Source organism: Myotis nattereri (genome assembly GCF_964212035.1).
Source record: "Myotis nattereri genome assembly, chromosome: 13".
NCBI lineage: Eukaryota > Metazoa > Chordata > Mammalia > Chiroptera > Vespertilionidae > Myotis > Myotis nattereri.
In genome coordinates, this window is record NC_138088.1 from 48,174,733 (window position 1) to 48,189,650 (window position 14,918).

Genomic DNA, 14,918 nt, shown 5'->3' on the forward strand with positions numbered 1-14,918 from the left:
AAATTAGATGTAAGATCTGACAAAGAGAAAATGGGAATAAATATCTATGCTTGGATGGCAAAGAAGATGTTGGTGCTATTGACTGGGATGTTGACTATTAACAGAGAAGATTGCTTGAGGAGTTCTGGGTAGTGTTTGTTGATTCATGAAGCTAATGGACTTTCTTCTGAAGATGAGCAGATTATTAAAAATACCAAACAGAGATGCTCCTGTAAGACTCAGACCAGTCATTTTCTCCTAATAGCAGTGGTATATACCTCATAGCAGAGATGAGGCATTGGGGGGCCTGGTTACATGAAATTGGAGAGGTTCACAGTAAACAAATTAGAAGGAGAACAGGGGCCCAGTGGAGGGAGGAGAGGAGAGAAATGACAAACAAATGAGGAAATTAAATTTCACAAGCCTTCTCTGAGCTCTCTGCTCTTGAATGCTGTGAAACAATTTTTAATAAATGCCCGATTCTCACCAGGAGCTCTCCTCTAATTGGAGTCACACTTTTTCTTTAACCTTAAATTTCAGATTAATGAGATCTTATAGAAGAAAGCAATGAATTGGGGGTAACTATTTTATTGCCCCAAGGGGCATGCATCTCCATAGTAAGCTGTGCCATTGCTCATCATGGCTCCTTATGGCTCCCAGTGAGCATCACAGAGTGTGAATGAGAACCTCTATCATAAAGTTTGTTCAGCAATCAGATATAGCTCTGTGGCTACTATTAAAACCCCATAAGAAATCAAATCAGTAGCCTTCGTATATATCACTATCCCTCCCTCCTTGAATCTGTTTGGGGCTAAGCTATTTGGAACAAAGCCAGCAAACAATGCCAGAGCACAGAGCTCTTGAGGGGAATCAAGCATATCCTCATGGAAAACTAGCAGCTCATAAAGTCAAGGAGAATGATTGAAGAAATTATTATAAATGGTGGGGAAGAGCGAAGAGGGGGAAGGTTTCTTGCCTCTCAGCCACAACTGGGACATCAGTCATCTTGGAGCTTTCCCCAAAAGCTTGAAAAGCAGCTGTGATACCTGTACTCAACCACTAAAATGATGAAGTTTCTAATTTCAAACTTCAAATAGGGACTTTATCCAGAGTAAATAAGTAAAAGCAGTTATATTCACCACTCCTTTTAGACTTTTTGGTTGATTGGTGAACTGGGAGTGTAATGGAGAGGGCATATTGCTTCTGAACTGCACCATAACCAGGGGAATAAAGGATAGAAATACATAAATATTTCTTACTTCTTCCCTCCCTTTCTCCCTCCCTCTCTTCCTTTTTTCCTTCCTTCCTTAAGTAAAAATACTATCCCTGAAGGGACTGAAATAAAGTCTGCATGCTTTAAGTGTTGGCATATAAGTTTCTCTCTGAATTTCCTTGTAGTGAGTTAATGAGAAAAATGGGAGGGCTTTGTAATTCCCAATAGTATAATAAACTATGCTTATACATCTCAGTCCATCCAGAAGCAAGAAGCTGTAAAAAGAATGTAACACTTCACATACATCCTGTTATCTACATGACACAATATAATTTCATCAGGAGACAAGTGGGAGAAGGTAGCCATAGGCAGGCCGGTTTAATGTGGAATTAAGAGGTAAGAGGCAGTTGATTCTGAGCAACCAGCCAGCGACCTGTGCATTAGAGTCAGCTAAGACCACAGGCTACCAAGTAGCACTTCTCAAGGGCAGTTGCATGAATATAATATAGAACGAACAGGTGAGCACCCACCAGCTTCTAGCTACACAAAGCTGGTGACAAATGAATCATAAATACGTATCATAGAGATGAGTACATATCTCAAGTATAGGGGCAGAAGAAAGCAATGGTCAAATCCACCAGGTGTGCTTCTGTCCACCAAGGATAGTAATTTGTTAACAGTGTGATGGTGATGGTTTCTCCTAATTAAGACATTAGTGGCCGTTAAAATGTTTTTTCTTTATGCACTTCTGTTTGAACTTTATATATTTTACTAGAGGTCCGGTGCATGAAATTTGTGCACTGGGTGGGGGGGTTTCCCTCAGTCCAGCCTGCACCCTTTCAATCTGGGACCCTTTGGGGGATGTTTGACTGCTGGTTTAGGCCTGATCCCTGTGGGACATCCCTCTCACAATCCAGGACTGCTGGCTCCCAACCGCTCACCTGATTGCCCTTAACTGCTTCTGCCTGCCAGCCTGATCACCCCCTAAGCACTCCCCTGCCAGCCTGATCGATGCCTAACTGCTCCCCCACCAGCCTGATTGCCCCCAACTGCCCTCCCCTGCCGGCCATCTTGTGGTGGCCATCTTGTGACCACATGGGGGTGGACATCTTTTACCACATGGGGGTAGCTATTTTGTGCAAGGATGTGATGGTCAATTTGCATATTACCTCTTTATTATATAGGATTATTTCATACTGGGACTCCCCTTAAGTTCTCTTCTTACAATTAACTCTGAGCATATGAAAAATGAATTACTTTTCCCAATGGAAGTATACTCAGACACTGACTACATTAACTTGTGGAATGCCCCCTCCCTCGCCCCCCCCTCCCCCCCGTTCATCTGTTTATGTTAAGGTTTAATAATTTGTGATACCAAATATGGACACCCTGAATTATATAAAAATTGAGTAAAAATTAGTGAAGGTTACTGCAAGTGTTTTATCTTAGAGTGCAAGAGCAAAGTATATCTAATGGCAAGCAGCTGTGTGTCTTTTATACATTTATTAAGGAAATGCTCAATGGGCATTTTAGCACTCCAGGCAATTTACATTATCCAGCACAATTGGTTGCCTTTTTCATAGATCTTCACAATTAAGAGCTCAACAGTATTGTTGGCCAGTTTTCTTGGAAGCTTAATTAGTATTCATTATTTTCTATATAGTCACTATTTTCTCAGCTTGCTTTCTAGAAACGCATTTTAAGGAAAAGGAGGAGAGCAAGTCTTGTTAGTTGAGTGTTAGCAGTAGTAAAAGGGCAGAGGTCAATGAGATAACTAAAAGCAAAGAGCCTCATTCCTGAGGACCTTGCAGACTGGTCCTTCACCGGTCTTTCCTCCTGCATCAGTGGCACATCTTGTGTGAATGAAGTGTCTCATTTGCCTTCATTCTTAGGGAAAATATTGTCTAGTGTAGTGATGATGATTGAATCCTAGCTCTCACGCATGGGTAAGGAGCCAATGCCATAAGACAGTGAAGCTGTACCCCCACCCTCTCTGAGCCCACCACCAACAGAGCTCCCACTGACTTTTCACAACAATACGTCTAGATTTTCCTGAAATAAAAAAGTCTCAGAAATACTGAGTCTATCTCCTTCCTGTCTACAGAAAGTTTCCAATGTCTTATAGAAAGCATGTGTGTTTATATTTCTGTTTTCTGACATTCTCATTTTATAAGTGAATACTACAGAAAGAAAAAAAAAAAAGATGGATCTTTGCCTGTGTTCGTGCCCAGGTTTTTTCTCCCTTTGTCCTGGCAGCATAGCCTTCATCAAACTAGGTCTTGGGTTGTAACTCAGCTTCTCTGCCTCCAACCACTTCATGAATATTTCAGCATTTGCACTGTTGTTTAAGTACAGGATGGATACTACTCTCCCTTGATAGATAGCAAGGCTTCTGTGCTACTGGCATGTTTGCTCTCCCTTCTAATTTTCTGTTATATCTAATGTTCATTTCACTACTCATAGCCTTATGTGCTCATTTTTCAAAAATCCATCTTCTAAAGATCATATTTTCAAGGTAACAGCATTTACCCAGAGGGTTTATTTGATTAGTAAAAACAGTGTGGTGTTTCAAATGCTGCAGCCTCCTCAGGTTAGTCTGCTTCTGCCTTGCTTTCTCTCATGTAGGAGCTCTCTGTGAGTTCACTAGGACCCTAAAATGAACTCAGAGAAGGTGGACCAGAGTTTGGAACTAGAAAGAAGAAAGCCCAGCTGGTGTTGCTCAGTGGTTGAGCATCAACCTATGAACCAGGAGGTCATGGTTCGATTTCCAGTCAGGGCACATGATGGGGTTGAGGGATTAATCCACAGTAGGGGGTTTGCAGGAGGCAACCCATTAATGATTCCCTCTCATTATTGATGTTTCTCTCTCTCTCTCTCTCTCTCTCTCTCTCTCTCTCTCTCTCTCTCTCTCTCTCTCTCCTCTTTGAAATAAATAAAAAATATATATTGAAAAAGAGAGAATGAGGGAGAGAGAGAGAGGCAGAGAGGCAGAAAGAGATGAGGAAGAGGGGAGGAGAGAAAGAGCGGGAGGGAGGGAGGGAGGGAGGGAGAGAGAGAGAGAGAGAGAGAGAGAGAGAGAGAGATAGAGAGAGAGAGAGAAGGAGAGAAGGAAGGGAAAGGAAGGGAAGGGACTGTCTGTAAGACACTTTTAAAACCCTCTTTTTGCCAAGCTGCAGTTTTATTTTAATAACAAGTCTCAAGTTAAGAAAGCAAGAAGCATACCTAAAAATAAATCTAAACACACGTTGACATGATTTACCTGAGTTCTAATTCTATGAACACTGGAGCAAAAGACAATGAAATGTACCCATAGAACATATGGGCAACAATAACAACAACATATTGTTTAGATCAGCGGTTCTCAACCTGTGGGTCGCGACCCCTTTGGGGGTCGAATGACCCTTTCACAGGGGTCGCCTAAGACCACCGGAAAACACATATATAATTACATATTGTTTTTGTGATTAATCACTATGCTTTAATTATGTTCAATTTGTAACAATGAAATTGGGGTCACCACAAAAGGTAGCTTCACTACAAGGGTCCAGGCATCACCCCGCTAGCTCCCTCTCTCCTAAATGCCCCCCTCCCTGTCCCAGGAAGTTAGGCTCGGTCCGACCTTCCCACAGAAACTGGGAGAAAGGGACACTACTTCCTTGATGATATTTCAAAGGGATGGATCCCAGGTCCTTGAGAAAGAGGTTCCTCAGTTGTAGAACTGACCAGAGATTCCTATGAAGACTTATATCTCAAAGGGGGCAGAGAAAAGAATTAAAATTACAAGTTTTTAAAGGGAAATCAGCAGCGTAGAGCCAGGAAGAGTCCTGTGTAAAGTTAAGTGGGGACTGGGAGATAGCCTGGTCAATATGAATACATCTGCGTCTGCTTCTTTATCCTCCCATGTGCCTATTGTCTTCTTCTCTGTCCCTTTCTCCCAGTTCCTGTGGGAAGGTCGGAGCCTAACTTCCTGGGGCGGGGAGGGGGGCATGTGGAAGAGAGGGAGCTAGCGGGGTGGTGCCTGGCCCCTTGTAGTGAAGCTACCTTTTGTCATGAAGCTATGAAAAATTTTACCTTTCTTTTGGGTAAAGCCAACTAGAAAACACAGATGGCTATAATCTTCTCCTCATCCCAGCCCTTAAAACCGCACTGGTTTTTTTTTGTTTCAGTGGATTTGAGTTCCTGGCCTCTTTTCCCTACAGCAATAGCCTCAAATAAAAATTGTCCTTGCTTCTTTAATATTGCCCAGTGCAATTTTGGCTTTGACATATACAATAAAGCTACTGCAATGAACCTTCCTTCTTTCTATTTTTATCTTGATGCATTGGAGAATGCAAGACTCTTGAATAAACAGAGAACTCATGGGGATCCCTGCTGTGTAATAAACCAGCTGTGTATCCTTAGGCAATTTATTTAATGTCTTTGAGCCTTCCTCTCTTAATTTATGAAATGAACCATCTTGCAGTGTTATTATGAGAATAACTGTAAAATTCCTGGCACAAAACAATCAATAAACAGATCCTGGTCCCCTCTCCCTTCAGCAACTGTGTTGTATGCCCTACAGCACATGTTCATAATGTAATTCTTCATAAGTACCTTTTGGTGTTGGTGATGTCAGAAAGGTATATGTTGCAACAGAGATTTATTAAATACCTATGTACATTCCTCAGGGAAAGTTGCCCTTTTTGAAATTAGAATAGATGTCATGTTAAAATGGACTATCTGCAGGTGGTGTTGCTTTATTTTCTGAATATCATGTGCAAGTCATACACTTGTGATAAAACACACACCTATTTCAAAAAAAATGGCCCAGCCGAAACCGGTTTGGCTCAGCGGACAGAGCGTCGGCCTGCGGACTGAAAGGTCCCAGGTTCAATTCCGGTCAAGGGCATGTACCTGGGTTGCGGGCACATCCCCAGTGGGAGATGTGCAGGAGGCAGCTGATCGATGTTTCTCTCTCTCATCGATGTTTCTAACTCTCTATCTCTCTCCCTTCCTCTCTGTAAAAAATCAATAAAATATATTTTAAAAAAAATGGCCTTTCTGGTGTTTCGTGTATGCTGTTTTTACTCTGCTCACAGATATTTACATATGCATATGAATGTATACATATGCACATGTGTATATATATATACACATATTCATATATATATATACACACACATGCACATGTATGCCTATGCATGTGTGTGATATGAAAACCAAAGTTAATTACTTCATTATGAAAATGGCCACCACAGCTAGCATGCTGATTTTATCTAAGTACTTACCTCACAATCTGATAGGTGTAATGCAGCTACCTAGTTTTATTCAGTAGGGAATGTAGAGAACCAGTTAAACTATAATATCATCTCTAGAGGGCTTTATATTTTTAGTCATAGCAGTTTGTTCTCCTAAGTTTTATTGTAGCTATTGTGAAAGAAACTGTGGGTTGGTGTTTGACCAGGAATATGCCGGAGGGGAGGTGGAGTGAGCATGGTTGTTACATTCTTCTATGGAGAATTGAGATTAGTTCAACATTCATGTGTTGGAAATCAACTGTGTAGATTTTCTGTGAGCTGCTAGTTCATAGTTGCTATGCCTACAGTCATTATGTAGTTGTCCACTTGTGTAAAGCCTTGATTCTATTACCTAGTATGTACTCAGAGGCCAGGGTATCTTCTATAACCTATTCATAATCAAACCCATTTATCTCAGAGTACCTTTCTGAATTTGAGTTTACTGGTTTGTATTTTATAAAGAAATGAGGCTATTTCTTGAAAGTATCTCATTTTTAAAACATTATCTTTATTGTTGAAAGTATTACAGATGTCCCCTTTCCCCCATTGATACCCTCCACACCATTCCCAACCCTTTATATATTTCTTGATAGTTCTTGGCATTTTATGTTTTCTTCCCTTTCATTCTTTCTCTTTCTCTTCCTGCTCCTCTTTCCCCCACTTTCTCCTTCTACTTCTTTACCATACTAATAAAATATGTGTGCACTATATACTAGATACATCATGTGCTAGGCTAAGTATTTTGCTGACATTATCTTATTGACTTCTCAGAAAAAAAAGTCCTGTGATATAGGTATTCTCACTATAGGCGTTATACAAATGAAAATTAAATAGTTCTCCAACTTCAAAAGCTAAAAAGTATGTAAATGCTAGAGATGGAGTTGTCTTTCTATTTATTATTTTTAAAAAATATGTTTTATTGATTTTACAGAGAGGCAGGGAGAGGGATAGAGAGTTAGAAACATTGATGAGAGAGAAACATCGATCAGCTGCCTCCTGCACACACCCAACTGGGGATGTGCAACCAAGGTACATGCCCTTGGCTGGAATAGAACCTGGGACCCCTCAGTCCACAGGCCGACGCTCTATCCACTGAGCCAAACCAGTCAGGGTGAGTTGTCTTTCTAAATTTAGAGCCTGGGTCGTTCACCATTATGCTCTACCACCTCTCATCTGAAAGCATGTCTGAACTCTGATGCAGAGGTCTTGGTACATGCTGAAGTGATTAATTAGCTACATGTTTTGTCCTTGACTATACTATTGTTAATGTATAGAGAGTAAGACTGGCTTATTAATATGCAGGAGAAATTTTCTTAACCCAAAGGAGCAAATCAGTGTGAACACTGGAAGAAAAATCCAGGGAACAACTGGGTAATCAGTTTCAAGAGACAGTTTCAAAAGAAAAAGTAATTGTTTATGGAAGGTTTGATGGAAAATGGGGGAGGGTTAAGCAAGAGACTGATGTTTTTGCTATTATTGTTATAATAAATATTTCAGTGCATTTTAAATGATTAATTACCTAAAGTATTGGGGGGGGGGTACCGAGGAGTTAAAAATCAGCTAGGAGGTACTGGAACTTCTACTCTGTAGCTGCAACTACACTTACCCTCCTGCTTTTAGTAATGAAAAAGCAGACCAAAATAGGTAAAACAACTATTTCCAGATACTATCAGCAGTGCAATGTTATAACATCTGCTAGAAGAGAAACTAATAATTAAGTCCTATAATTATTCTGGCTAGAAATATTTTGCAGATCACATTGAGGGCTCAAGGGAGAAATCCAATAGAACTTGGCAGGTTTGCTGAGTTGAACTCTGAGATTAGAGTTTAGAATTCAGGGTAATTGAGGCAAGTAGAATTTGAGGAGCTGAGTGCCAGATACATTTCTTCCTAGAAAAAAAAAATGATCAGAAATCTACATTCAAGTCCCTTTAATTTGGGGATAAATGCTATGTAATCTATGTGAAATCCATAATACCCGGCAAAGAATTATCAAACAGTAGAACAATTCATAGAGTGAGGAATCACTGTTAAATATCTAGTACATACAACAGAGGCCAAGATGTGTCTGTATTGTCAAACTAGCACAAAAACTGAGGCTCTAAACCTCTAGCAAAACTTAAAAATTAACCTTAAAAGTATTGTTGCTCCATAATACCTTAATTACCTTCTAGATCAAAGTGCACTAATCTGTAAATATAGATAGAAAATAAAATCAAGCAAAAAAAAAAAAAAAACTACAGAAAACACCATATAGAGTCACCAATCAAAAATGACTAGGCATAAGAAGAAATATGAACTTCATAAGGAGAAAAATCAATCAGTAGAAACCTGAGAATGAGAGATAAGATTCAGGATATGCAGAGAAGGGCTTTACCATATAATTTATACGTATACTCAAAGAATTAAGGAGAAAACACAAGTAGAATGCAGAGGAAAATGGATGCTGTAAAAAGTAACCTGTTAGAATTTCCATAAATGAATGATATTTTAATGTAGAAAAAAGAATTCACTGGTGCATCAGTACATAAGACACAGAAAAAAACAAAACAAAAACCTCAAACAACCAAAAAAATAGAACAATGAACCTGACTTATAGTTATGGAAATTGTCTAAATTGAAGCAACCAGGAGACATAAAAATAAGGATTAGAAATAACCAAAGAATCCATGACAATAGCAGATTTTGTTCATACATATAATTGGAGTCTAAGGAGGAGAGGAGGAAAGGTGGAAGCAAAAAAGAAAGAAAAGAAGGAAAGAAGATAAATGACTTGAAGGAAAAAATAGTCAACAGTTTTCAAATTTAAGGGGGAAAATTAATCTACATAACCAATAAACTAAACCTGAAAATAACAAGAAAATCAACAACAAAAAAGCTTGTCATAAGGAGAGAACTTTTCTCTTTTACACTTATTTACATTATTAGTTGAGTTGAGTTGATATTTTCCCAAGTCTGTGTGTATTTCACATTTTAAAAATCCATTCACATCCATTCATGACCTCATTAGTAAAATAAAAGCATGATTATGCCTCCCTTTTGGAAGTACACAAAATCAGGCTCAAAATGCTTCCTGACTTGCCCAGGTTGCAGTGTGGGTAAGCAGTGCAGTAGGCAGCAGTGCAGTGTGGCTAGTGCAGTGCATAGTAGATTGAGATGCATGCTTTCTGTCTGTCTAGTACCTCTGATGAGGTAACAACCAATAGGAATGCCATACTTTTAAGTCAGTAAGGTCTGAAAAAAATAAGATTTCACTATAGTTTAAGTGTTTAAAATGAAAAAACATATGCTGATGTGACACAACAAAAGTCACCACATCCCCTCCAGGTTAATGTGAATAGATGTTAGGTGTGATGTTTCCCCAATGTCTGGGCAGAAAAGTGGGGAGGGGGCATCCTCTGATTAGGGCTGAGATTGGCTACAGTGTAAAAGACATTTCTTTTTATCTTTTACCTGTTTTGCTTGAAAAGTTATATAGATCTACACATATATATTATCTCCCTTTCTCTCTCTCTCTTGCTCTCTAGCTCTCTCTCTTTTTCTCCTATATTGAGAGGATTACATACTTAGAACACAAGAACAGAATGGATAAATGGATAAACTTTGGGACTCACACTACAGAATCCTCACTCCCTCCACTGTTATATATGCCACTTTTGGAGAGGGATGTTATGGAGAAAATTGAATTTCCTGGTTGCATACAACAATATATTTAGCTGGTGGCTGTATTTGCAGGTCCAATTAACTCTTTTAACAATACAGGTGAGACGAGGTTATTGGATTCTGTTTGTAGCCAATTATAATTGTTTTGCTTGAATACACTCTTGCAACCTTATTCACAGTTAAGAAAACAGCATTGAAAAATATTTTTAGCATGGAAGAAAAAAGCCTAGGGAAAAATGGAAAGAACAATTTCTTTTCTCTAGATTATGAAACATGACCTTTTATTGATGTTTGGGCATAAAGAAAAGGCTACTTTTGCAGAAATAAAAACAAAAATATCAGACAGGAACTCTTTGAATATATCTCATTACCATCATTATCATTATCATTATTATGTCTGTTTCATCATGAAAAGTAACGTCATTAATGGGAGACAATATGATATGAAGGCAGGAACACAAGACTGGGACCAAGTCAACCAGAGTTCTAATGTTAGCTTTGCTGCTAGTGAATCACAACCTCTCTGAACTTAATGTCCTTCATCTAGAAAGTGGGAATAATAAGCCTGTTACCATAATAATCTAATAAGAAAATGACATGATGTGCTTTAAAAAGTAAAAGTCATAGGCATGGTTATGAAATAGTATGGATAATAGATATTCCTTCTGAAGTTACTTTAAACTGCAGTACAAGAAGACTTTGTTCCATATATTAAAACTGTTCCTAAGGTAACGTTAAAATAATTGTTATTAACTAATCATCCCTGTCTTACTCGTTGTAAATGTGTGGTGAATGTGACTCAGATTTTCTACAGACATGAGAAAGTCCGTGGCACTCAACTGGAAAAGCAAATAGTCACTGTAATTGAATGTGTCACCAAGAGAAAAACAAGTGTCCATGTAAGGAACCAAAATCAAATGTCAAAGATCAGGCAAATGAGTGACTTTGAGCCCCAGGACCTGTTTTTAGATGTAGGGTTTTTAAAAAAATATATTTGATTGATTTTTTACAGAGAGGAAGGGAGAAGGATAGAGAGTTAGAAACATTGGTGAGAGAGAAACGTCGATCAGCTGCCTTCTGCACACCCCCCTCTGAGGATATGCCTGCAACCAAGGTACATGGCCTTGGTCAGAATCAAACCTGGGACCCTTCAGTCCACAGGCCAATGCTCTATTCACTGAGCCAAACCAGCCAGGGCTAGATGTAGGTTTTATTATTATGTATGCATGGTGAGGTGAATAGATCAGTAGACAATTGCCATTAAAAAACAATTTGTTACTCACTATCACCGAGTGGAGGGGGCATGCTACAGTCTATACAGTAGTGGCCAACCAATTTTTTTCCAGAGATTTTTTACGTAGCTTAGAAAGTATAGATTATTCAGAGCAAGCTCATCCCCACTATTAGGAGAAACCTTCAAAAGAAATGTCTACTGGTAGTGGGACAGTAGCATCCTTTTTTTTTTTTTTTTTTATATATACAAAACATTGGTAGGCCTTTTTCCTAGAGCTAATTAGGTGTGTGTGTGTGTGTGTGTGTGTGTGTATGTGTTGTGTGTGTGTATGCATTGTCATTGACAATAGATGACTTATGAGATGTCCTAAAGTAAATAACAATGGGCCTGAGAATGAGAGAAAGAGACTCGTGGGTCAATAGCTGTGGGTCAACTAAGAATAGATGTTCCCCATTCCTGCATATATGTTGGAGCTTTGAGTCAACTTCTGTAGTGACTACCAGTTGCCATTGAATCCTACATATGCATGAACCTTCAGGACACCTGCCATTAATGAAAAGCAGTAAATTTTTCTTCCTTACAGATTGTGCACCTATCATAGAACTGTCCCCACTTCACCTTTTATTTATAATGTCAATTTTTTTCAAAACATCTTACATCTTTCTTTCCCAAGCCCAAATGTATAACAGGGTCCATCAACTCCATGATGGCAGAGATATTGCCTTCTCCAGGTACCTCTGCTGCTGGTAGTTAAGACTTCATGCCCCTAGACCTGGTCTTTTTCTGGCTAGCATTTGGCTCACTAACGTTTCCTTTCAGAAAAGCTCTTAGCTGTGAATCTGTTTTATTTAAGACTCTGTAAATAGAAATGTTGGTTACAAGGCCTTTGACAAGAATTGGTTTGTCTATATTAATCATAAGAGGTCATGTATTAATGAGAGTCAGGCTACCCTAATGTTTGGCTCCCTCGGGTTCATGGGGAATCTTTATAAAAGGACCATTACAGAAAGTACATTATTTAGTACATGTGTATCACTTAATGACCTGCCATAGTTCCTGGAGGGGGTAGCCCAACCTACCAGGTAACATGTCCATAGTCACATAGCCAATAAGTGGCCAAGTCAGTATTAAAATCTGTACAGTCAGTACTTAAATAAATTTTTTTAACACAACATTACTGTGGTCAATAAAGAATTGATTATATTTATAATTCATCAAGACATTATCTCCACATGGTAAGAATTTAGTCAATCCTCATCACAATTTTAACAATTCTCCTTATCATCCCTTTATATTTTAGGACATTAGGAATGCAACCCATGCTCACTCTCCTTTATATCCCCTTTATCTACCCTAGTACTAAACCCTAATGATATGTCAATAGTATTTTCTTAATAAGTGAATAAACAATCTTTACAGCTTCATAGAATTACCTACCTTCATGCCTCTAGATACCAAGAAACCTGTCAGAATTTAAAGTCCATAAACTAATTCTGAATGTATCATAAAAATGTAGTAAAACCTGCTAGAGATCTTTGACATTTAAGAGGGTCCCACAAAGAGATCTTCCAGACACACTAGCTGGAGAACACCATCAAATATATGATATAGAGGGAATATGAGGAAAAAGAAAAAAGTAAGAGAAACATTTTGAATTGTGTCATAGCAGATACTACCCACCATCAAGAGTACATTTGTCTTTTCAGAATTATAAGAGGACATTGATATTACTTGTAGTTTTGAATGAACAGTTTACCCTAACTTGGGTTACTGGATATTTAAGGAAGAACATTTTATTTTTTTTCCAAAACCAGGGCTATTGCTAAGGGGTTATTGGTGTACTCAAACCAAGACTATACCCCACACCTAAGGTCACTTTTCATATCTAACTCACATTTTTCTGGTTTTATAAGTGAATGCTTATATGTGGGCCTCAGAAAGACACAGTTTTCAGAAACAAGGTTTTCCTTTCAAAATAGATACATAGAATCAGAAATATTTTTCTAATCTAAATTCTATCTGGACACCTTGAGTGATATTATTATTATTATTTTTATTTCTGTGATTATCTTAGGGATTCAATACTTTTAATGAATACAAACTGTGTTTCTCCAGAATATATTCGGAATGAGTTAAAAATGAGATAGACACAGAAATCAATAGGATTTATCTGGATCTTATTGCCATCCACAGATACAGAAAAATGTCAGTCTCCTCAGAGTTTCATTCATTATATCTGGGAATCCCCGGCATGGGCCTCACATGTCTTCCATCTAGTTCTTCGCTGCCCAGGAACTCATGGGCCTATGGTGTGAATACTTCCCATAACCATGAGATCATCCTTTGAGGTTACTTTTGATCACTGAGTTTGTCAGATTTACTACATTGCCCTTCTTTCATTCACAAACCTATGAGTCACCAATTACCTGAGGTGTCCTCTAAAATATGGATTCCATGCATTGTTTGTTTCTATGCAATTCCCTGTTTAGGAATGTCATTTTGCAATAATATGTATTTCTAACTCCCAACACATTTAGAGTCTTCTCTTTGCCAGACTTGATCTACCCTCTGGCTTAGTTCTTAGATCTACATGCTCTGAAATGCACAGTTTTGGGTAAAAGTCATCCCTCTTCCAGCCTTGACCTTTGTAACCCTCATCTCCATTCCTCCATACTCACCACCTGAGGGGGTGGACAATGGGCATTGCTATTTATAATATATGCTGATGATATTATATGTGGAAAAGTCCATTTTTATTACACGAGCTCCATAAAGGTGTTGTGACTCTCCACTTAGTAGCCTCTCTAGTGACCAATGTCACCTGGCCCTGCTGCCTGCTCCAGCCACATCACTCCCATTCCTCCCCTTGAACTCCACGTTCTTACCACAGTGAGCTTTTTAATGCTTCTCTTTGTTTCATGGTCTCTTTTCACTCTGTGTTTATACCTCTGCCTAAAACACTTTCCCCTTCCTGCCCCTTGGTTGAATCTCAATCTTCATCGTTCTGCTTTCTGATCTGAGTTCCAAGGTCTCTTCTTCCAAGAAAACTTCTCCAATTTCCTTAGATGTGATTACGTTTCCATGCCCACCCTTTTCCCCTAAATTATCTGTATCTTTTGTACTTGAGTGTTTGTGTTCACTTCTGGGCTGTGACCTCCTTGAGGAGAGAGGTTGCTGTGTCATACATCCTTGTATCCCCCAGTTTAGGCTACTGCCCAAGATACAGAAGGAAGGATGGATATGTGTTGTATAAATAAATTATCCCTTTGCCACTTTATTGCTCTTGTATTTTCTGATTGATTGGGGCTCTTCACATCCTGTACCCCATGGTGCTATTTTTTAATAGGTGTTAACAGAAAAGGAATTACTATTGATGCAGTTGCTACTTATAGTATAAGCCTGGCCCTTACGCCTAGCTAGATGCCAATAAAATTTAAGGATGGCCAACTCTAGAGAAGAATTTCCAGTAAGTAAATTCATTATCATGATAGCCTTTACCTAATATTGTATAGGTTTTATGCAATATAGTTTTGTTGTTGTTAATCCTCACGTG